The sequence below is a fragment of the Pseudorca crassidens genome, chromosome 6 (genome assembly GCF_039906515.1).
Source record: "Pseudorca crassidens isolate mPseCra1 chromosome 6, mPseCra1.hap1, whole genome shotgun sequence".
Classification (NCBI taxonomy): Eukaryota; Metazoa; Chordata; class Mammalia; order Artiodactyla; family Delphinidae; genus Pseudorca; species Pseudorca crassidens.
In genome coordinates this window covers 14,940,765-14,966,238 of record NC_090301.1, presented here as the reverse complement: position 1 = coordinate 14,966,238, position 25,474 = coordinate 14,940,765, and the positions used below count along the sequence as shown (strand labels likewise).

The 25,474-nt window shown below is 39.7% G+C and overlaps 1 pseudogene; it reads right to left on the bottom strand.

Annotated features, from left to right (window-relative positions):
- Positions 1-24,829: 24,829 nt before the first annotated feature.
- On the bottom strand, positions 24,830-24,950 carry LOC137226847 (small nucleolar RNA SNORA70; annotated as a pseudogene).
- Positions 24,951-25,474: the final 524 nt, after the last annotated feature.

Genomic DNA, 25,474 nt, shown 5'->3' with positions numbered 1-25,474 from the left:
ATCCATGTTGCTGCAAATGGCATTATTTCATTCTTTTTTGTGGCTGAGTAATAGTCCATTGTATATATATACCACATCTTCTTTACCCATTCCTCTGTCGATGGACATTTAGGTTGCTTCCATGTCTTGGCTATTGTAAATAGTGCTGCAAGAACACTAGGGTGCATGTATCCTTTCAGATTATGTCTTTCTACAGATATATGCCCAGGAGTGGGGTTGCTGAATCATATGGTAGTTCTATTTTTAGTTTTTTAAGGAACCTCCATACTGTTCTCCACAGTGGTTGTACTAATTTACATTCTCACCAGAAAGGAATCCAAATTGGAAAAGAAGAAGTAAAACTGTCACTGTTTGCAGATGACATGATATTACACATAGAAAATCCTAAAGATGTTACCAGAAAACTACTAGAGCTCCTTAATGAATTCAGTAAAGTTGAAGGATACAAAATTAATGCACAGAAATTTCTTGCATTCCTATACACTAACAACAAAAGATCAGAAAGAGAGGTTAAGAAAACAAACCCATTTACCATGGCATCAAAACAAATAAAATACCTAGGAATAAACCTACCTAAGGAGACAAAAGACCTCTACTCTGAAAACTAAGTTGCTGGTGAAAGAAACTGGAGATGAACCTAGGGGTAAGACGGGAATAAAGACACAGACCTACTAGAGAATGGACTTGAGGTTATGGGGAGGGGGAAGGGTAACATGGGACAAAGTGAGAGAGTGGCATGGACATATACACACTACCAAATGTAAACTAGATAGCTAGTGGGAAACAGCCGCATAGCACAGGGAGATCAGCTCAGTGCTTTGTGACCACCTAGAGGGGTGGGATAGAGAGGGTGGGAGGGAGGGAGATGCAAGAGGGAAGAGATATGGGAACATATGTATATGTATAACTGATTCACTTTGTTATAAAGCAGAAACTAACACACCATTGTAAAGCAATTATACTGCAATAAAGATGTTAAAAAAAAAAAGAAATTGGAGATGACACTAACAGATGGAAGGATATACCATGTTCTTGGACTGGAAGAATCAATATTGTTAAAATGACTATACACCCAAGGCAATCTACAAATTCAATGCAATCTCCATCAAATTACCAATGGCATTTTTCACAGAACTAGAACAAAAGATCATAAAATTTATATGGAAACACAAAAGACCCTAAGTAGCTAAAGCAAACCTGAGAAAGAAAAACAGAGCTGGAGTAATCAGACTCCCTGACTTCAGACTATACTACAAAGCTACAGTCATCAAAACAGTATGGTACTGGCACAAAAACAGAAATACAGATCAATGGACTAGGAGAGAAAGCCCAGAAATAAACTCACCTATGGTCAACTAATCTACAACAAAGGAGGCCAGAATGTACAATGGATAAAAGACAGTCTCTTCAATAAGTGGTGCTGGGAAAACTGGACAGCCACATGTAAAAGAATGAAATTAGAACACTCTCTAACACCATACAAAAAAGAAACCTTGAAATGGATTAAAGACCTAAATGTAGGGCCAGACACTATAACACTCTTAGAGGAAAACATAAGCAGAACATTCTTTGACATAAATCACAGCAAGATGTTTTTTGATCCACCTCCTAGAGTAATGAAAATAAAAACAAAAATAAACAAATAGGTCCCATTCCTTTTTCTTTCTTTCCTTTTTCTTTCTCTGAAGTGTTTTAAACTTTTGAGCAACATAAGACTGTGGGTGAGTGAGAGCTATGTCTTTCTTTTATAACACAGGAAAATGATGATACGGGGTGGGGGCAGAGAAGAATCTTGACCATAGTCACTTTCTCAGAAAGATTAGTTGTGAAAAGAATAAATATGGATGATGATGATCTGGAAATTGCTTCCACTTAAAATATTCATGTGCTTGTTCCCTTTCAAGTCTTTGTATATTCCCAGAGGTAATTTATATTCCAGTCTAAGGACCATTACTTCAGAGTGTAGTCTAATCAGAATACAGTAGAATAGGATTTTTATCTTCCTCATTTTAGAAACAATATTTTTATTAATATAACTGAAGATCATGTTAGCTTTTTCATGGAACAAATCATACTCCAAATTTATACAAAGCCCACAGTTACCTTTAAATTAACTTTTAAGTCTTTTTCAGCTATTCTCCTGCTGAGTTTTGTCCCTCCCAAATCATGTAGCTGTACAGAAGTTTAAATTTATCTCTGTCAGGTTTCAACATCTTACATTCAGTCTTTACTCCAGCCCGTTGAGATATTTTTGGATTATGATTCTATGTTCAGTCTACAGAAAGAGCACTTGAAGAGCATGGGCATATATTCCTAGGAACTAAAAAATACAACACTTTCAGTAATCAAGATATACTTTGATTACACTGGTACTTAAGAAAACAAGTAATTTTTGAGATAGTTTATCATAAAGGAACTAAAAGAGCATTGGATTTGTGGGAAGTGTTGAATTTTGATTTCATTTCTTTCACATAATTTATTCATCAACAAACATGAGTTACCTTTTGTGTGCTGGGCCCTGTGATAATCACTATGGAATCAGAGATGAAGATGATTATACCTGAGCAGAACAAGCATAAAGGAGTTAGACAAACCATTGGTAATAGTAAAGAGTGATAAGTGCTATGAAATTTATATGTACAAGATGGTCTGGGGTACCCAGGAGAAGCATCAACTTCTTATGGAAGGGAAGCGGTAAAGGAAAGCTTCTTAGAATAGGAATCTTTATGGGAAATCTACAATGATAAATAGAAGCAAAATGTACAAAGAACAGGAAGTATGTGATGAGTGAAAGAAAGGGTATTTCAAGAAAAATGAATAACACATTTGAAGACATGGAAGTATGGAAAGTACCTACTAAACTGTTAAACCTATGGAACATAAAAGGTCTGGCTGAAATAAAGTGAGCCTTCCTACAAGTAAAGCAGGGAGAATAAGTAATGTATTCATTTTTCTGGCAGAGGGAAACGATAATCGAAGATGATAAAGTTCCCTGAATTATGTGAAAATGAGAATTCTCATTAGTAAAAGGTGTGCCTGACAAAGAGGCAGTTGATATCCTATCTCATGACATCAACATTTTAAGTGTTGGATTTCTAAGCAGTTTTACCATTGAGTATATATGTTTTCTCTCCCAGGATATCTTTTCCCTCATCTGTTTGCAGAAATTCTGCTTTTCTTCAAATGTCAGATTTGAAGGCCACAACATGCCTACTCTCAGAATCCTCACCACACTTTAAACCTAGTGCCCCATGAATATACCTGCATATCATGTTATAGTACATGGAGTATTTGTTTCCTCAAATGATCATGAGTTCCTTGAAAGCAGGGACCATCTCTTTGTCAATTGTCTATCCTCCTCACGTAGAACTATCACTTTAACTGCTCAAACAATATTTTTTGATTAAATACAGTAGGACCCATTTTAGAGATTGTAAATGTATGTATCTGGTGAAGTAATGTTCATATTAAGTACCATTACTATCCCTAGGGAGGGAAAACACTGAAAACAGTGAACTACTGACTCTGAGGAAGTAGGATTAGCTACTCACAGATAAAACGACGTAGTCTCTAAAAATGTACTGCAGGAATTTAAACTACCTACACCTTGGTTTGGTAGGGTTCTCTGGACAATCCTCCTTTTTTGAATTCTAGATCTCTAAGAAAATACTCCTTTGGAATGAGACATTCTTCCTTTAGTTACCAGGTTGTCCCCTAACTTCCATGAAACATGCAAACTTCATATTATCGGGAATAAGATAAAACTTTGTTATAGTGCACTAACTGGGATATAGATGAAAATGTCATAATTGGATTGTAAGGGTATAGTTGATTACAGTGATATAAAATAAAGGGGCTGCATTTCTTGGCTCATGCAGGTATAATTGCACTTGATAAGAGGGAAGGCTAAACTCAGTTACCCCAGAAACAACAGATACATTGGCTTCTCACTCAAGCAGCAACCCAGAGTTATAGAACTAATGTTGCAGTCTTTGACTTGCCCTTGCCTCTGTTGAAACCATAGGCTTCAGGGATGATACTTAGTAGCATCTACTCTTCCTCATTACCTCATGTCTTTCCTGCCTGGAGTGGTGAGAACTTCAATTCTGCCTCTCCCTGGATTCTGGAGTGATGCAAGTAGACGTTGAGATTGTTCTCTTTTATTCTTTTATCTGCTATCTATGCATTCTGTATAAGAGCTCAGAGAGAACAATGTCACTTAGTTTTACCTTTTAAAACTTGGAAGCTAGTTTTGAAACAGATTAAAACGTGTATTCTGTTATATACTCTTCACAATATTTATCCCATTAGCTCTTCACAAGAACCCTGAAATGTAAGTAGAGATGTGTAGAAGAAAATTTTTAGGGTGAATTTCCAACTTACAATTCTCTTTCTATAAGAATGGCACACCTTGCCCAAAGGCAAAGCCATGTCTGTAACAGGACACTAAAATGAGACTCTTTTGGTCTTAGAGTTCAGCTGTGAACCCAAAGCTGAGAATAACAATAACAGCTAATACTTACATCCTAAAATAAGGTACTAGGTCATCAGTGCAACACTTGTCAAGGGGGGGTCACCTAAAACTAGTTCTGCAACCATTAGCCTATCTTCAAGAACCAGGACTATTTTGTAAGTGGAAGATTCATTTCAAGAAAATTGATGGTGGAAACACCTTTGAAGAGAGTTCTTATTGAAGTGTTGTGCGTTTCTTTTCTCCTCCCCAGCGGAAAGTTACATTTGTGGAACTACTTGGAAAAGCATGTGTCCCCAAGGGTAGATGCAGGCACAGGTGCCTGATCTCTCCTGGACACATCAGCATGAGAGGCTGTCTGGAACTGATCCAAAAACAGGGCATGTGGAAAGGGGTTCAGTGGGTGCAAGTTACACATTCATCAATGGCAAATCAAGTACAGGAGTTTTCCTTAAAACACAAAGACCAATGATAAGAGCAAGACGTTTGTCATGGTAAAGGAGTCTAAGCCTAAGAGGCTGTGAAGGTTAATTTTGTGTGTCAACTTGACTGTGTCATGGGGTGCCTAGACATTTGGTCAAACATTATTCTGGGTGTTTCTGGGTGATATCACCATTTGAATCAACAGATGAAGTAAAGCAGATTGCTCTACACAACGTGAGTGGGCCTCATCCAAATTAATTGAAGACCTAAATAGAACAACAATATAAAAAAAAAGCCGAGTAAGACTGACTGAGCTGGACATTGCTGTTTTCCTGCCTTTGGACTTGAATTGAAAAATTGGCTCTTCTTGTGTCTCAAGAATGCTGGAGTCCAGACTGGAAGTTATACCATAGCCTCTCCTAGTTCTCAGGCCTTCACACTCAGATTGGAACTAAACCTTCAGCTCTCCTGGGCCTCCAGCTTGCTGACTGCAGATCCTGGGACTTCTCAGCCTTCATAATTGCACAAACCAATTCCTTATAAGAAATACAGATATCTATATGTCTGTGTATCTATGAATTCATGTATCATCTTTTTCTATGTATCCTATTGGTTTTGTTTCTCTGGAGAACACTGACTAATACAGAGGCCTATGTGGATGGCTGGACCACTGGAATCCACGACCTGAGTAGAAGTTTATAAGTACTTCCTATGCTGGGGATAGGTCCCCTGAGAGGTCAGATCATCAAAGAACCCAGAAAACACCCTATGAGAGAAAGAGGTACCTAGGACCTTCAAAGTCGGATTGAAATCTCAAGACTGTTCTCTTTCCCACTAATTCTTCTTTACTTCTGGACCTGATTCCAGAGGAACAGCAGCTAAGAGACTAGAGAGGAAGGGAAACTAGGAAGACAGAAGAAGCCAACCAGCTCCCTACCCACAACCTAGAGCAGGTTTTCAAGCCTGAGTCAATTCTAAGCAAGAGCAGAGAGAAACGTTAACTTAGAGGTGATATACGAATTTTATTATTAGATTGGGTTGAGCTTTTTAATATCGGAAAATGACCAGAAAATCCATGAGATCTATTTCTGTTTTCTTGCAGGGGGTGGGAAAGAATGATTCATAGAGTAAACTGAAGGTAGCAGTGGTGAGATAGAATAAAGATAGAATAAAGTTTCTTTCTGCCTGTAGCTTTGAAGTCCAACTCATTCAATACCATAGCTATATTTGTATTATATGAAGCTCTTCCTTTGGTTCAACTGACTGAATAAAAGATGGATATCAACTAGAATGGATTACAATTAGATTTGATATCCTACTAATTTATTTTAGGACTGAGCCTCATGTTGTTATGTAACCAATTAAATATAGCCATCTGCATAGACTTGAAGAGTTAACTTTAATATATTTATTAGCCGTGCTCTATTATTTCATGTCTCCTTAATACATGCTACTGCTGGAAAAGTAATTATTTTTAGTTTGGTGAATTTAGCTACAATTTATCAACAATGGTCTCCCTTTTCCTGGAAACCGGAAACAATCTTTATGGTGATGGGGTAGGTAAAACAATGCTGATGGCCACCTTATAACAAACTGGCACTTCAATTCCTTCCAAGTGCATTATTTTTCTTTCTAGTCTTCCTTCCCTAGTATAAAATTAACTGATGTTTTTATATCAAGAATTACAGTGCAAAAAGTGCCAATATTAATTAAGCTAGAATTTGATTTCAATGGTAAACTATCCTTAATTCACTCCACGTTTTAAATAATCTTGGGCTTCTAAAACTCCATATTAATATGAGAGCAAATCTCTTAATGTAGCTTTCACATATCCCGATTCAGTGACCTCAAGCTGGCTCCCCTCAGCTTTATATTCTTTTAGAAAAAAAATTGAATGTGCATGGGTTAAAGGGAATATACTCTACTATTTTCATAAAGCCTACCATTGTTTTACGTTATCCTTGGTTATTTCACGTAATTGTAATTCCTGCTTGGTCCACAATGTCATTTTATTTAACGATCCTTCATTGAAATGAAAGAATCTATTGAATACTTTAAAGTATAAAAGATTCCTGGCAGGAAAAATAATTCCATTCGGATAGTTCAATTGAAGAGACTTACATTCAGGTATTATTTAAGAGGTGAGGGTAAGGTTAAGGAAATAAGCAAAGGATGATGAAGTTCGCAGAGGCTAGCAACAGAGGGAGGTCAATATCATCCCTAGGCCTGAGGTCCAGGGGAGCAAATAGTATCACCGGAGCCCAGTAGTGGTGGAGGAGGAGCAGCTCTACAACCCCAACCAGAAGCACAGTGCTGAAACCGGGGCCAGGGGGCAGGAGAATACTCCAAGCCCCTTTCTCTTGCTTTAACATCTCCATCCCATTGGGGGTCAAGCCTAGTTGGAAGCCAGTACAGCAAGGGAATAGGGATGCAGCTCATATGGGTCAGCTGCTTGAGACCAAATGAGGAAGAAGAAGTGATCGTAAGAGACTGGATCTTAAGCAAGTGATAAATGGGGGAAAACAGTCTTACTGACACCTAGGCTGAGGACACATGATCACAGATATTCACAGGTGTGTGTGAAAGCTGATTAGCTGATTTTGTCACTGAGGATGAATCTGTGTTTCCTCAGTTGAGTAGCCCTGTGTATGTTTTAAATGCTAGAGATTTTAAACAATTAAGAGCCAGAAGGTGTCTGCTAGGCACAGTGCCTGAAGTATGAACTGTCACTGAGAATTCAGAAGAGCTGAAACTCTGCTTTACTTACATGGATGGTTAAATTCTGAGCCAACTCCTGTGATTCTAATCCAGATCAAACCCAAAGGAGTCCAGTCTTATTCTGGCTGATGATGCTGAACTGGGTGGCTGGATTTTCTCTCCTGAATGGGGCCTATGGGTTCACACTGAGCTGGAAGTTCCAAGCCATCTGATTCATGCTGTTGCTTGACCCTATAATTCTTTCCAGGTCTGAAGGCCCAGGGATTGCCCAGGACAGGACTAAGGCCATTTGGAACATCTCTTCATTTGATTGAATTCTTACTTCTTATACCTAGGCACATACAAAATTAAGTGAAAAATTAAATTATAATTTTGCTTTCCTACAATTCTGTTTCAGAACTATTGGGATTGAGGAACTAAATTTGATATCTTGATCAAAACTTCTCTAATCAAGAATTTGTATACAAACCCATATAAAGTTCTAGATTTCTGAAATAAACTTTAACATTATGTTTAAACAACCAAAGGAATTGATCATAACTATTTATGAGATTCTAACAGACATGTAGGAAAAATATTTTATCAGAAACAAAAGATTTTCCACTAGCCCTTAGAGGGAAGAGGCTTCTTTTGGACACCAGCATTTCCCTTAAATAACCTTGAGTTTTCAACTGTCTCCAACAAGTATAATTGTCTGGCCAAGTCTGAGAGTTTTGGCCAAAAATACTAACTTGAATGGATATTTCTTACAGATTTCACAAAATCCAATTAATTCTTTATTGCCATCTTGTTTTGAAGAGTAGGGATTGTCTTAGAGCTATTATGCCTACTGGTTACATTGGGGAATAAAGTAGTTTCTCTGATCCAACATCCTAAAGGCATTCCCTTGGCAATGAATGTACAGCCAAAGTTCCATGGTGAGTTGATAACTGTTATGTTTCATCAATTAGTCTGGCTCTATGTGTCCCTCCCATGGGCATGGAAAATATTTTCAAAATTCATTGGTCTCTTCTTAAGACAGCACTGTCCCCATCTTAGCAGAGCAGACTGTTTTTATGTATTAAAGATCCCAGTGGTGTGAAAGGGGAAAATTCTATCTCTGCTTAATTCTGTTAAAATAAAATCTTAATTCTGATTTTATTTCACTAATCCGATCATTAAAGGAATCATTAAAAATACCATCATGCCATATTATTGTTCCAATAGGAGCCTTAGATACATTTGCCAAAATGAAGAATTTGATTTTCTACATTTGTAAATATGTTAAAAGTAGGCAAATTAAACTATCCCTCTCTTATACAAACGTTCAGCAGTAAGTGTGATGGGCTAGGGATCTGTACACACCTGGTCCAGAGCTGACTGGTTTCTGGTATGTATTCGTAGTATCTGAATCTCAAATGCAGTGTTGAAGGAGAACATTAAATGCTGCTTCTGAACACTTTTAAAGAAATCTGAGATATTTTAAAGAAAATATGCATTCATTTTGGAAAATAATAAAAATATTATTCATACTCATAGCCAACCAGCTGAGCTTGGTATAATTTTGCTGAGAGTAATTAGGCTCCAGGTAAGGATATTTTTATAGAGACTGAGATTCAAATCGAATTCAGTATGTGGATATAGGAATGAATTCTGGGGTTAACTAAAGGTAAAACTATCTTTCCCAACTTCCAGAAAATGTCCATGAGATGTTACAGTAAGCAGCTGTCCATGTTATCCAAGTGAGGGATTTTTACTGTTAACGAGCTTTGCCATCAGCTACTCTGTCTTTACCCTTCCCTTCACACTTACCTGAAGTTTCTATCATTAACTTTCTTCCTTTGGGTTAAGACCTTGAGCTTCTAGAATACTCATGTGCAATGCAGATATGTCCTGAGAGGGTGGCATGCAGAGCCCTTAGCTCCTGTCACACAATTAACCCAGAGTAGTACCTCAGCTTGAACAGTTATCACCCAACAAAGTCCAGAGAAAACGGGATGCCTCATGTGTAAATTTGGTGTGAGGAATGGGAGAGAGGAATAAGGAGGAGGAAAAGTTTGAAATGTGAGAATAAAGTTCTTTATGGGGAAGGCAGGCCCTGGTGCAGAGCTCCTAAGAAGCCAAGAAAACAAATCAGGCAACAAAGACACGTATATAACATCAGGTGAAGGCTTAATTAAGATTTCTACCTGTCTCTGTCTTGCTATTCTTGTAATTTCTTTCTTCCAGGGAAATTTGCCTCCAGAATTTTAGTAAAGGAGTTTTCTTATCAGTCAGCCTGACAGTTTCCCCAAATATTCTGGGGAAATTCATAATTGATTATCTCCTTGGTGTATGGCATAGAATTTTTTATCACATTAATTCCAGGTTTAAATATTCTTATCCTTTTATGACTCTTTGCAATTTAACAGATTTAAATTATCATCTGTATTTTTATTTCCAACAGTATTTTCCATAACCTTTTTTTTTTTTAAACATCTTTATTGGAGTATAATTGCTTTACAATGGTGTGTTAGTTTCCGCTTTATAACAAAGTGAATCAGTTATACATACACATATGTACCCATATCTCTTCCCTCTTGCCTCTCCCTCCCTCCCTCCCTCCCTCCCTATACCACCCCTCTAGGTGGTCACAAAGCACCGAACTGATCTCCCTGTGCTATGCGCCTGCTTCCCACTAGCTATCTATCTTACGTTTGGTAGTGTATATATGTCCATGCCACTCTCTCACTTGGTCCCAGATTACCCTTCCCCCTCCACGTATCCTCAAGTCAGTTCTCTAGTAGATCTGCATCTTTATTCTCATCTTGTCCCTAGGTTCTTCTGATCATTTGTTTTCTTTTCTGTTTTTTAGATTCCATATATATGTGTTAGCATACGGTATTTGTTTTTCTCTTTCTGACTTACTTCACTCTGTATGACAGTCTCGAGGTCCATCCACCTCACTACCAATAACTCAGTTTTGTTCCTTTTTATGGCTGAGTAATATTCCATTGTATATATGTGCCACATCTTCTTTATCCATTCATCTGTTGATGGACACTTAGGTTGCTTCCATGTCCTGGCTATTGTAAATAGGGCTTCAATGAAAATTTTGGTACATGACTCTTTCTGAATTATGGTTTTCTCAGGGTATATGCCCAGTAGTGGGATTGCTGGGTCATATGGTAGTTCTATTTTTAGTTTTTTAAGGAAGCTTCACACTGTTCTCCATAGTGGCTGTATCAATTTACATTCCCACCAACAGTGCAAAAGGGTTCCCTTTTCTCCATACCCTCTCCAGGATTTATTGTTTGTAGATTTTTTGATGATGGCCATTCTGACCGTCAGAGATGATATCTCATAGTTTTATTTGCATTTCTCTAATAATTAATGATGTTAAGCATTCTTTCATGTGTCTGTAGGCAATCTGTATACCTTCTTTGGATAAAAGTATATTTAGGTCTTCTGCCCATTTTTGGATTGGGTTGTTTGTTTTTTTGATATTGATCTGTATGAGTTGCTTGTATGTTTGGGAGATTAATCCTTTGTCAGTTGCTTTGTTTGCAAATATTTTCTCCCATTCTGAGGGTTGTCTTTTCATCTTGTTTAAGGTTTCCTTTGCTGTGCAAAGCTTTTAAGTTTCATTAGGTCCCATTTGTTTATTTTTGTTTTTATTTCCATTTCTCTAGGAGGTGGGTCAAAAAGGATCTTGCTGTGGTTTATGTCATAGAGTGTTCTGCCTATGTTTTCCTCTAAGAGTTTCATAGTGTCTGGCCTTACATTTAGGTCTTTAATCCATTTTGAGTTTATTTTTGTGTATAGTGTTAGGGAGTGTTCTAATTTCATTCTTTTACACGTAGCTGTCCAGTTTTCCCAGCACCACTTATTGAAGAGGCTGTCTTTTCTCCACTGTATATTCTTGCCTACTTTATCAAAGATAAGGTGACCATGTGTGCATGAGTTTATCTCTGGGCTTTCTATCCTGCTCCGTTGATCTATATTTCTGTTTTTGTGCCAGTACCATACTATCTTGATTACTGTACCTTTGTAGTATAGTCTGAAGTCAGAGAGCCTGATTCCTCCAGCTCCGTTTTTCGTTCTCAAGATTGCTTTTGCTATTAAGGGTCTTTTGTGTTTCCATGCAAATTGTAAAATTTTTTGTTCTAGTTCTGCGAAAAATGCCAGTGGTAGTTTGATAGGGATTGCTTTGAATCTGTAGATTGCTTTGGGTAGTAGAGTTATTGTCACAATGTTGACTCTTCCATTCCAAGAACATGGTATATTTCTCCATCTATTTGTATCACCTTTAACTTCTTTCATCAGTGTCTTATAATTTTCTGCATACAGGTCTTTTGTCTCCTTAGGTAGGTTTATTCCTAGATATTTTATTCTTTTTGTTGCAGTGGTAAATGGGAGTGTTTTCTTGATTTCACTTTCAGATTTTTCATCATTAGTGTATAAGAATGCCAGAGATTTCTGTGCATTAATTTTGTATCCTGCTACTTTACCAGATTCATTGATTAGCTCTAGTAGTTTTCTGGTAGCATCTTTAGGATTTTCTATGTATAGTATTATGTCATCTGCAAACAGTGACAGCTTTACTTCTTCTTTTCTGATTTGGATTCCTTTTATTTCCTTTTCTTCTCTGATTGCTGTGGCTAAAACTTCCAAAGCTATGTTGAATAAGAGTGTTGAGACTGGGCAACCTTGTCTTGTTCCTGATCTTAGTGGAAATGCTTTCAGTTTTTCACCATTGAGGACGATGTTGGCTGTGGGTTTGTCATATATGGCCTTTATTATGTTGAGGAGAGTTCCCTCTATGCCTACTTTCTGCAGGGTTTTTATCATAAATGTGTGTTGAATTTTGTCGAAAGCTTTCTCTGCATCTGTTGATATGATCATATGGTTTTTATTCTTCAATTTGTTAATATGGTGTATCACGTTGATTGATTTGCATATATTAAAGAATCCTTGCATTCCTGGGATAAACCGCACTTGATCATAGTGTATGATCGTCTTAATGTGCTGTTGGATTCTGTTTGCTAGTATTTTGTTGAGGATTTTTGCATCTATGTTCATCAGTGATATTGGCCTGTAGTTTTCTTTCTCTGTGACATCTTTGTCTGGTTTGGGTATCAGAGTGATGATGGCCTCGTAGAATGAGTTTGGGAATGTTCCTCCCTCTGCTATATTTTGGGAGAGTTTGAGAAGGATAGGTGTTAGCTCTTCTCTAAATGTTTGATAGAATTTGCCTGTGAAGCCATCTGGTCCTGGGCTTTTGTCTGTTGGAAGATTTTTAATCATAGTTTCAATTTCAGTGCTTGTGATTGTCTTTTCATATTTTCTATTTCTTCCTGGTTCAGTCTCAGAACGTTGTGCATTTCTAAGAATTTTTCCATTTCTTCCAGGTTGTCCATTTTATTGGCATATAGTTCCTTGTATTGTCTCATAATCATTTGTGTTTCTGCAGTGTCAGTTGTTACTTCTCGTTTTTTATTTCTAATTCTATTGATTTGAATCTTCTCCCTTTTTTTCTTGATAAGTCTGGCTAATGGTTTATCAATTTTGTTTATCTTCTCAAAGAACCAGCTTTTAGTTTTATTGATCTTTGCTATCATTTCCTTCATTTATTTTTCATTTATTTCTGATCTGATTTTTATGATTTCTTTCCTTCTGCTAACTTTGGGTTTTTTTTTTGTTCTTCTTTCTCTAATTGCTTTAGGTGTAAAGTTATGTTGTTTATTTGAGATGTTTCTTGTTTCCTAAGGTAGGCTTGTATAGCTATATACTTCCCTCTTAGAACTGCTTTTGCTGCATCCCATAGGTTTTGGGTCATTGTGTTTTCATTGTCATTTGTTTCTAGTTATTTTTTAATTTCCTCTTTGATTTCTTCAGTGATATATTGGTTATTAAGTAGTGTGTTGTTTAGCCTCCATGTGTTTGTATTTCTTACGGATTTTTTCCTGTAATTGATATCTAGTCTCATAGCGTTGTTGTCGGGAAAGACACTTGATATGATTTCAATTTTCTTAAATTTACCAAGGCTTGATTTGTGACCCAAGATATGATCTATCCTGGACAATGTTCCATGTGCACTTGAGAAATAATGTGTATTCTGTTGTTTTGGGGTAGAATGTGCTATAAATATCAATTAAGTCCATCTTGTTTAATGTATCATTTAAAGCTTGTGTTTCCTTATTTATTTTCATTTTGGATGATCTGTCCATTGGTGAAAGTGGGGTGTTAAAGTCCCCTACTATGAATGTGTTACTGTCGATTTCCCCTTTTATGGCTGTTAGTATTTGCCTTATGTATTGAAGTGCTCCTATGTTGGGTGCATAAATATTTACAATTGTTATATCGTCTTCTTGGATTGATCCCTTGATCATTATGTAGTGTCCTTCTTTGTCTCTTGTAATAGTGTTTGTTTTAAAGTCTATTTTGTCTGATATGAGAATTGCTACTCCAGCTTTCTTTTGGTTTCCATTTGCATGAAATATCTTTTTCCATCCCCTTACTTTCAGTCTGTATGTGTGTCTAGGTCTGAAGTGGGTCTGTTGTAGACAACAAATATATGGGTCTTGTTTTTGTATCCATTCAGCCAATCTGTGTCTTTTGGTGGGAGCATTTAGTGCATTTACATTTAAGGTAATTATCAATATGTATGTTCCTATTCCCATTTTCTTAATTGTTTTGGGTTCGTTATTGTAGGTCTTTGCCTTCTCTTGTGTTTCTTGCCTAGAGAAGTTCCTTTAGCAGTTGTTGTAGAGCTGGTTTGGTGGTGCTGAGCTCTCTCAGCTTTTGCTTGTCTGTAAAGATTTTAATTTCTCCATCAAATCTGAATGAGGTCCTTGCTGGGTAGAGTAACCTTGGTTGCAGGTTTTTCTCCTTCATCACTTTAAATATGTCCTGCCAGTCCCTTCTGCCTTGCAGAGTTTCTGCTGAAAGATCAGCTGTTAACCTTATGGGGATTCCCTTGTGTGTTATTTGTTGTTTTTCCCTTGCTGCTTTTAATATGTTTTCTTTGTATTTAATTTTTGACAGTTTGATTAATATGTGTCTTGGCATATTTCTCCTTGCATTTATCCTGTATGGGACTCTGTGTGCTTCCTGGACTTGATTAACCATTTCCTTTCCCATATTAGGGAACTTTTCAACTATAATCTCTTCAAATATTTTCTCAGTCCCTTTCTTTTTCTCTTCTGCTTCTGGAACACCTATAATTCGAATATTGGTGCGTTTAATGTTGTCTTAGAGGTCTCTGAGACTGTCCTCAACTCTTTTAATTCTTTTTTCTTTATCCTGCTCTGCAGTAGCTATTGCCACTATTTTATCTTCCAGGTCACTTATCCGTTCTTCTGCCTCAGTTATTCTGCTACTGATCCCTTCTAGAGAATTTTTAATTTCACTTATTGTGTTGTTCATCTCTGTTTGTTTGCTCTGTAGTTCTTCTAGGTCCTTGTCAAACGTTTCTTGTATTTTGTCTCTTCTATTTCCAAGATTTTGGATCATCTTTACTATCATTATTCTCAATTCTTTTTCAGGTAGACTGCCTATTTCCTGGTGGGTTTTTGACTTGCTCCTTCATCTGCTGTGTGTTTCTCTGTCTTCCCATTTTGCTTAACTTACTGTGTTTGGGGTCTCCTTTACACAGGCTGCAGGTTCGTAGTTTCTGTTGCTTTTGGTGTCTGTTCCCAGTGGCTAAGGTTGGTTCTGTGGGTTGTGTAGGCTTCTTCATGGAGGGGACTAGTGCCTGTGTTCTGGTGGATGAAGCTGGATCTTGTCTTTCTGGTGGGCAGGTCCATGTATGGTGGTCTGTTTTGGGGTGTCTGTGGCCTTACTGTGATTTTAGGCAGCCTCTCTGCTAATGGGTGGGGTTGTTTTCTGTCTTGCTAGTTGTTTGGCATAGGGTGTCCTGCAATGTAGCTTGCTGGTCATTGAGTAGAGCTGGGTCTTGGCGTTGAGATGGAGATCTCTGGGAGATTTTCACCGTTTGATATTACGTCAAGCTGGGAGGTCTCTTGTGGACCAGTGTCCTGAACTTGGCTCTCCCACCTCAGCAGCACAGCCCTGACGCCTGGCTGGAGCACTAAGAACCTGTCCTCCACACGGCTTGGAATAAAAGGGAGAAAAGAAAGAAAGAAAGAAAGAAAGAAAGAAAGAAGATAAAATAAAATAAGGTTATTAAAATAAAAAAATAAATAATTATTAAGAAAAATAAAATTTTTTTAAGTATTAAAAAAAAAAAAGACATACAGAACCCTAGGACAAATGGTAAAAGCAAAGCTATACACACAAAATCACACACAGAAGCATACATATACACACTAACAAAAAGAGAAAAAGGGGAAAAAATAATATATCTTTGCTCCCAAAGTCCACCTCCTCAATTTGGGATGATTCGTTGTCTATTCAGGTGTTCCACAGATGCAGGTACATCAAGTTGATTGTGGAACTTTAATCCGCTGCTTCTGAGGCTGCTGGGAGAGATTTCCTTTCTCTTCTTTGTTCGCACAGCTCCCAGGGTTCAGCTTTGGATTTGACCCCGCCTCTGCGTGTAGGTCGCCGGAGGGCGTCTGTTCTTCGCTCAGACAGGACGGGGTTAAAAAGCAGCTGCGGGGTTCCCTGGTAGGCACAGTGGTTGAGAGTCTGCCTGCCGATGCAGGGGACACGTGTTCATGCGTGCCCCGGTCCGGGAAGATCCCACATATGCCACGGAGCGGCTGGGCCCGTGAGCCATGGCCGCTGAGCCTGCACGTCCGGAGCCTGTGCTCCGCAACGGGAGAGGCCACAACAGTGAGAGGCCCGTGTACGAGGAAAAAAAAAGGAGCAGCTGCTTCGGGGGCTCCGGCTCACTCAGGCCGGGGGGCGGGAGGGGCACGGAGTGCAGGGCGAGCCTGCGGCGGCAGAGGCCGGCATGACGTTGCACCAGCCTGAGGTGCGCCGTGCGTTCTCCCGGGGAAGTTGTCCCTGGATCATGGGACCCTGGCAGTGGCGGGCTGCACCGGTTCCCTGGAAGTGGGGTGTGGATAGAGACCTGTGCTCGCACACGGGCTTCTTGGTGGCGGCAGCAGCAGCCTTAGCGTCTCATGCCCGTCTCTGGGGTCCGCGCTTTTAGCCGCGGCTCGCGCCCGTCTCTGGAGCTCCTTTAAGCAGCGCTCTTAATCCCCTCTCCTCGCGCACCGGGAAACAAAGAGGGAAGAAAAAGTCTCTTGCCTCGTAGGCCGTTCCAGACTTTTCCCCGGACTCCCTCCCGGCTAGCCGTGGTGCACTAACCCCCTGCAGGCTGTGTTCACGCCGCCAACCGCAGTCCTCTCCCTGCGCTCCGACCGGGTGAGCAGACAAGCCTCTCGGGCTGGTGAGTGCCGGTCGGCACCGATCCTCTGTGCGGGAATCTCTCTGCTTTGCCCTCCGCACCCCTGTGGCTGTGTTCTCCTCCGCGGCCCCGAAGCTTCCCCTCTCCGCCACCGGCAGTCTCCGCCCGCGAAGGGGCTTCTAGTGTGTGGAAACATTTCCTCCTTCACAGCTCCCTCCCACTGGTGCAGGTCCTGTCCCTCTTCTTTTGTCTCTGTTTTTTCTTTTGCCCTACCCAGGTATGTGGGGAGTTTCTTGCCTTTTGGGAGGTCTGAGGTCTTCTGCCAGTAGATGTTCTGTAGGAGCTTTTCCACATGTAGATGTAATTCTGATGTATTTGTGGGGAGGAAGGTGATCTCCGCGTCTTACTCCTCCACCATCTTGAAGCTCCTCCATAACCTGTTTTTTTAAAGGAAATATCTGGAGTTTCCCAACTGTAGTTAAAAATATGATGCAAATAGAATATTTTGAAGGTGAGAATTAAATGCACAGATCTTTGAATCTAGAAACCTGAGTTCTAGACCTGCAGTCACAACTCATCTGAGTAATTCTGGGCTAAGACCCTTAAACCACTGTGGGATATCAGCTCCTACCTGAGGGATTCGAGCTGCTAACAGTAGTAAGAATAGTAATGAGAAATATTTATTGAGCCCTTAAAAAGTTCCATGTTTTATATGTAGTATTTATTTAAATCCCCTATACATTGGTATGGCTGGTAATGTTTCCCATCACATAAATGAAGAAACTAAGGTTCAGAACGGTTAAGGCACTTGTCTAAATCCACACAAGTGGTCATTGGCTGAGCCAAGATCAGTTAATCTACCTCCAGAATTCACACTTTACTGCTTCCTCAGTGATTCCAGTGGTCTCACCTTTAATTCTATGTTGATCAAATGCTAAAACAAGATAAATTGAAGAAAACAAAAAAAGAAAACATTCCAATATCCTTTTATTTGTCTACAAGCAGAGAGTTGATAACATAGGAAGATATAGATTTGTTACTGTTGGTCCTCCAGTCCATCAGAATGGATGTTTCCATTCCATTATGGTTATTCTCATCCTCCTGATAAAAATCAGTCCTTTAAAAAAATATATTTATATGGAAATCTTTTCTTTTCCATCAGACCCATAATTAACAGCTGTAGGACAATGCATTCTTTATCACACATTTCTAATTTTCTTCCATGTTTTTAAAGATTTCCCTAAATACCAGATACCTTGATAGACAGTGATGGTGTTATTTCTTGCCCTTCAGGATAGAGTTTGTCAATGAAAAGATGGGATATAAAATTAAATCAGAAAGACAGAATATAATAAGGAGTGATTTGCAGAATAGTTCACTGTTTTGTGCTGCTCCAAAGACTGGAAAAAAAATCGCAGATGACTTTGCTGAATTAGGCTTGATGTCTCTGTGTCAATAGTTAGACTTTCCTGCTTTAGGGTAGACCACTCTTGGTGGCATTTAGGCATTTTCGTCTGCTTATCCACCTCTTCACGGCTCCGTATCTTATTCAGGACCAGAACAATTGGCTGTTGCCTAAGGAGAAAGTTCAGGACCATTGGGAATGCTCCCATCTCTCAAATTTTGAAATCTAAAAATTTTTAACCAAGACTTTCAACTTGTTACCTAGAGTAAGCAGATACAAATGCTCCTGGCAAAAATAACCTGAATTGTTTAGAAAGTCCTTTCAAATTAATTTAAATATAAAGGGTGTTTAGTTCAAGTTCTATGTTAACTCCAAGTGTTCAGTCCAGATATTTAGAAGTTGCCATTAGAGCTTCTTTATTTCACCCAAACTTTGGGCTCTCCTTACGGTGGCAGAATGTTTGCCGCTGATGCTAGGCTGATGTCCTATCCACTCAGTAACCCTAGTGGAATGAAGACTCCCCTCCTACTGTTCTAAAAAAAGGACTCAAGGTTGAGTCTTATTAACTCTTATTGCTCTCACTTGACTCATGTACCCATCTCTATAGAAGTCACCGTGTCCAAGTGGATGCAATATTTTGCTGAACATGGCCTGAGTCATATGCCCATCTTTGGAGTCAGAGATGGAGAAATTTGGACTTGAAAGTAGGAGAGGTTTAGTCTCCAAGGAAAATTAGATGCCTTTACCAAAAGAATAGGTAACAAATGCTAGATATGCAAAAATAGTGGATGTCCATGATATAACTTTGTGCCCCAAAAGATTCCTCTTCTATCTTCTGCAACCTGGTGGCTCAATTGAAATGACTTTTCTCTAGGCTGACTGATCAGTAGTTGAGCAGAAAATTTCCTGTCTCACCATTTCTCCAGTGTCTCAGGAAGACAACATGCTTTTAATCATCCACTGGGAGAAATGTGACATTTTAATGACAATTTTAGTGTATCATTCTACCATGGTTGGTAATTTTTAACCCCTGTGTCATTTGTCACTTTTCTACATCAGCTTTTCTGAAAACACTAGCCTCAAATGACAGCCTAAAAGGGAAGCTGCTTGTTAATTTTACAACTTTAAATAGATGGAAAGACCAGAGCTTAAGACAAAAGAATTCGTCTGAGGAGGCCAGGTTGTCACTTGTTTCTCATCATCATGTGGGGTCAGATGGGTCTTTTTCCTAGTGGATCTCCATGAAGTTCATGACCTAATGAGCTCAGTGGGAGGCAGCTCAGGCTAAACAGAACCCCTGAGAGAATGAGTTATTGCTGTTACAGCCCACAGACGTGCATAGAGCTGAGGTAGGGTGCAGTGGGTCCACGTACTGTTGCCAGTTTCCTACAGTGACATCACTTTACTGCTTTTTTTATTGCTAAGTACACTATCGAATATAGAGTTAAACAAGAACACCCTAAACATTATTTGTTATGGTAATGCACAATGCCTAGATATAAAGCGCAGTCCTTTTGAAAATTCCCCCCACCACACACACACACACACACTTGGTACAATACATTGCACACAGTAGTAACTCAGTAAGTATTCTCTATCTTGAATGAGTGCATATTACATGAGCTCTTAGAGTATGTCCTTGGGGTGCCCTCCTAAATGATGCCCCCCCCTTCTTAGTACTGGTGCTCAGTCAGAATGTACCATTGTAGCCCTACCAGCTGTTGAGGGCCTGTGCATATTCTGATTAGGTTGAGGTGTCCTTTCAGTGCCCATACTATATTATTGTAAAATACTGTGTACATCACGCCTGCCTCTTCTTCACCAGGCATTCAAAGTAAGCTCATTAAACACTGCTTTTCTCATGTACTGATTCTCTCTTAAGCCTCTTTTCTATCAGTTTTATATGTATCTTTTGCCCCATGATGACTCTGAGGGGTTTATGATTCATGCTAAGATGCCACTGTACCTTGTGATACTTTTCAGAGGATACGAACAGTGGAGATATAATGCCTGAATCCGAAGACTTCCGTCCCTAGTGATAGGTGATGTCAGGAAAACCAAATCTCTGGTTTCAAAGACTTCCTCTTGCCCTTCTCATAACACAGTCAACAAGGTCCTACTTTTCCAGGACACTAAGCCAGCTGAGCTCCCACGTTTTCCCTGCTGGAATTCTCATCATCCCCCTCCTTAGCATTAAGAAATGAAATAGCCGTGTCTCGTGATCAGGAGGACTGAAGGTGTCTTTGCAGGTGGAGAGAGACGGTACCTTCATTAATGTTTTAGGCTAAAAATATCAATCCTGAGATCTAACACTTGCATTCTTTATACTTTAAAGACATGTACTCTTTAAACAAAGGAATTTAAAATATACGAAATTTAAAATCCTAAACCTGCCAGCTGTGTCCATGTCTCTACCCCAGGAAATTCAGCCCTTCCATTACTATTAAGTACAGGCAGAGGAGCATACATGATTAAGTTTAGAATGGCTATTGGGAGATTCCTAGATATAAAACAGGACTTTTTCAGCTCACACATTCTAAACAAACCATGAGTATTCATGTTGAACTCAGTGGCATCTCCTAGAGTTGCAGACTCTTGAAAGTGAGGGAGATACTGGTTAGCTCCACATTGCAAATGGTCCAGATGGTATATAAATGAAGTGACTATTGATATTAACACATCAGGAGGCTCTATAGCCTTTGCTGATGGGCTGTGCAGCAGAAGGTTTGAGGTGTGTGAAAGAGCCACCAGCAACTCCATCAACCACAGCAGTGCAGTGACACAGGATCCCAAAGCATAGGAGGGGCCTCCTTACATTGCACCATCATCGGGCACCTGGGAGCTAGTTCTGGGTCAGCTTCTGGAGAGAAGCAAACAATTTTTAGTTGAGGCAATGGAGGAGAGCTTGTAATGAAAGGTTTTCTACAACCTCATTAAGGTTCATCCTTCACAACTTAACCCCCACACACCTGTACCTTAGTGGAAATGCTCTGCTTACTGCCATCTAAGGCCATTCCTGATTTGGTTCAGACTTCCCACTCCTGCATCTGTACAACCATACCCTCACCCATGGCAAACCCAGCACCAGACTCCACTTCCTTCCATCATGGCCTCTCAGAACCTGACCAACCAAGTTGACTATAGTGACACCCTCCTCTCAGATACTATACCTATGCCTCTACCACACACTCCATTTTGTTATCCCAAAGTTTAGTTATTCTTATAACACTTTTATAATTGTTGCCATGTCAGTGAACCATCTGGGGCAGTATTCACTTTAAACAAATTGAAATAGGACTCACTTTTTAAAACTTTAAGTGAAGTAATTTTAAAAGAATATACCACTACTAAAAATAGAAAAGCGTTTCACTTGCCCTAAACAGAAGGTATCTATGGAAATAAATACAGCAGGAGCCAAAAAATGTAATTCAATTTTAGCTATACTGGGCCAGCCTGGGTCTCTCAGCCTGAGGCTTCTTCTCTGGGCGGCATAGACGGAGACAAACCAAGTATGAGAAGAACTTAGAGGGCACCGTAGCATGAAAGTGAGGATTTCTTCTGAAAGTAGTCAGAAGGATGGAAAGCAAAGTGGCTTTCTTGATTCTTGAGACCACCCTCTTATGATGCATTTCCCTGTATTGCCAGTTATTCTTTGGCATGCATTTTAATCTCTCCACAAGTTTATAAACTCCCTGATGATAGGACTGGTCCTAAAGATCTTGGTTTCCCTTTCTACCTGCAAGATCCTTGATCCTGATGATTTGTTAGTAACTACAGGAGCTGAGTTGAAAGATAAGTAGGGTTAAAAAAACCCTAATATTTTTGGCAGTGATTCTACCTCATTCAGCTAGCAACTCTTTGGTTGGTGTTGGCAATGTAAGTGCTGGGCATATGGTGGTGAATAAGGTGGTGAATAAACAGAAAAAAAGGAGAAAAAATATATTCTGGCAATAATAAGATGAACACACATCATGAAATAGATTTGTTTTTAGGTTTGACAGATGGTTCAAGTCTTATTTCAATGCTAAATGTATTACTCTAAATCCAGAATGAAAAAAATAGAATGATAGATCATGAAAGGCCAGTGGCCCTTTATTCAGTTTACTGGGTAGTACTAAAAATATTGTTCACTGGTCACCTTCCTTTCAGGCTCTGGCATGAGGAACCTGCAGCTTATTCCATGACACATGTGATCATTAAAGGAGATTTATTTGGAAATAGACAGTATGTGGAGACATTCCTTCAGCCTTTTGTCTTTTTTTTTTCAGCTGGGCCATATTTTTCCATCTATCAGCTCAGAACTCCCAGGTTGCAGGGTCACAATAATGGGAAACATGTGCACAGTGCTTGCTAACTGTGTGCCAGATGCACTTCCAGTACTCTCAATATATATTAATGATTTGAGTCCTTAAAAGAATCCAACGAGTAAGGATATTAGTTTTCTTTTGCCATCATGATGAATTACCACAACCTTAGCTTAAAACGACACAGATTTATTATCTTACAGTTCTGTAGGTCAGAAGTCTGAATTGGATCTCCTGGGGCTAAAATCAGTGCCTGCAGGGCTGCATTCCTTCTGGAGGCTCTAGGGGAGAATCCATTTCCCTGCTCATTCGGGTTGTGGCAGAATCGAGTGTCTTCAGTGGTGGGACTGAGGTCTCCATGTCCTTGTTGTCTAATGGCTTAGCTCCCAGAGGCCACCCACATTTCTTGATTCTTGCCCTCTTCCTCCATCTTCATGCTTTGAATTTCTCCTGCCTCTTCTCTCTTTGCATCTCCCTCTCCTGCTCTTCTGCCTTCCTCTTCCACTTTAAGGACTCTCGTGACTAAATTGTATCCACAAAGATAATCCAGGATAATCGTCCCATTTCAAGGTTCATAATCTTACTCACATCTGAAAAGTCCCTTTTGCCATGTAAAGTAACATAGTCACAAAGTCTGGGGATTAGGGTGTGCACATCTTTGGGAGGGGTCATTATTCTCCCTGTCACATAAAGTACTACTGTTATCCCTATTTTGCAAGCAGGGACTACTCTCTGAAATAATGACAGAAATAGCAACCCACCAAGTTCCCCTTGTTCTTGAGATTCCCCACCATGGCAGGGGCCTCCCCTACCAAATTTGCTTTCATGGAGAATCTGACATCCAGGTATTTGCACTTTAGTTTGACCGTGTGACAAGCTATGACCGGTTTCAGAACTATTTGCATTAGAACACATTTGTAATTAAGACATGAAAGGCATTCTCTTCTTGTAAAGAGATTTTAAGCAGCAGTTTTATTAGAGAAGTTATTTTGCGCCTTTTTAATTACTTCCTGTTAGCATCCATATACTCCATCTATACTGGAAATTGCCCTAGTGAGTTCTAAAGGAATTTTCAGAGACCCACTTCTCATTCATCCACCTGACCTCTAAGGACCTCTAAGAAAGCATGGCTGAATCTCTCTACCCTCCTGCTTTTTCCCTTGTCTCCGTATTACAGATGTCTCCTGGAGTTTCATGATTCAGTATCTCAAACCCATACAGTGAGCTTCAGGAGGGAGACAGCCTTATTTTTCTGGTTCATCACCTTATTTTCATCACAAAGCACAGAGTCTGCCTTAGAGAAGTGTGGTTGGTGACTTCTGACCTGGCTTCCAGTGATACCCCTGACTTAGTATTCACCTCCTTGTGTAATCCCCTACCCTTGAATGTAGGAAGGACCTAGTTAGTGCCTTGCTTCTGACAGTAGCAGAAAAATGGGGTGTCACATTTATGATTACGTTACAAAAGATTTTGACCCCTCTCTTGCTAGCAGACTCTCACTCTTGTTTTCTTGGCTTACATGTTCAATGAACAGGCTGCCATATTGGAGAAGCCCATGGAGCAAGAAACTGAGGGTGGCTTCTCGACAACAGCTTACAAGGAACTTGGGGATGCCAAAAACTACATGAGCGTGGAGGTAAGTCCTTCCCCAGTCAAGCCTTGAGATGACTATAGCCACAGATGCCTTCTTTACAGTCTGTGAGAGATTCTGGAGCAGAGGACCCAGGTAAGCTGTGCCCAGATATCTGACCTAAAGAACATGTGAGATAATCAATGTTTATTGCTTTAAGCCACGCAGGTTTGGATTTTTTTTTTTTGACAGGAAAGTAGGATTTATTGGTGGGCATGTATGAGGAGGGGATGGCATCAAGGCTCTCAGTGCAGGGCCCTCCATGTGTCCAGGGGCCACAATTAGGGATGTGTTTGACCCCACAGCCATCTGGGATGAGCCGCTTTTCTGCCACAATGTTTTCAAATTCATCTATATTAAGCTTAGTGAATCCCCACTTCTTGGAAATGTGGCTCTTCTGGTGGCCAGGGAACTTGACCTTGGCCCTGTGTAGGGCCTCAATCACATGCTTCTTTTTCTGCAGCTTGGTGCAGATTCACATTATGATTTGGCCAATATGGACCCTGGCCACTGTGCCCTGGGGCTTTCCAAAGGCACCATGCATACCTGTCTGGAGCCTATTTTGGGGACAGCATGCCAGTCACAAATGACTGCTGGAAAGGGCTGTTTCCAAGGTCCATTAGAGCAACCCTTACAGGCACTACTGAGGAGACTGTTCTTTGCAGCCATTACATGCCAGACCCCCATGTAGAAAAGAGCACGGTTGGCTTACTTGGCTACAAATGGATCATTTTTTATGGGGCAATAGATTACTAACACAAGTAGGCACTCAATGGGTATTCGAGGAATGACTGAATGAAGAAGACTAGGCACAGGTATTTACTTATTCTTTGTTCAGTTGATAGAGGGTTCATAATGACAGTGAGAAGTCTGGATTTGAAGATGTTTGGATAACACTGTAGTTGGCTGTAGCCAAGCTGCTAGAGCAGTTCAAATTTAGACACCTTAGGAATCCTAGAAGATGTTCCATTGCTTAATCCCTTTCTCCTATGCTAAAGCAGAACATTCTTCATCAAGGAGCTTAGAATCAGATGCTTAGAATCTTCTGCCTCAATCTCTGTTTGTCCTCATGTATGCATATTTCAGGAAAAACTCTGTAGCCAGGAGAACCCTGCAAACTCCATGTAGTTGGCCCTGGGCAGAGCTGCTTACTTGTTTGTCTGATATCTTTATTTATCCTGTCATGAATAAGTTCATTAGCCTCCTCCCCATTTTCTGTTGTGATTAACTATATAATATTAGTGAA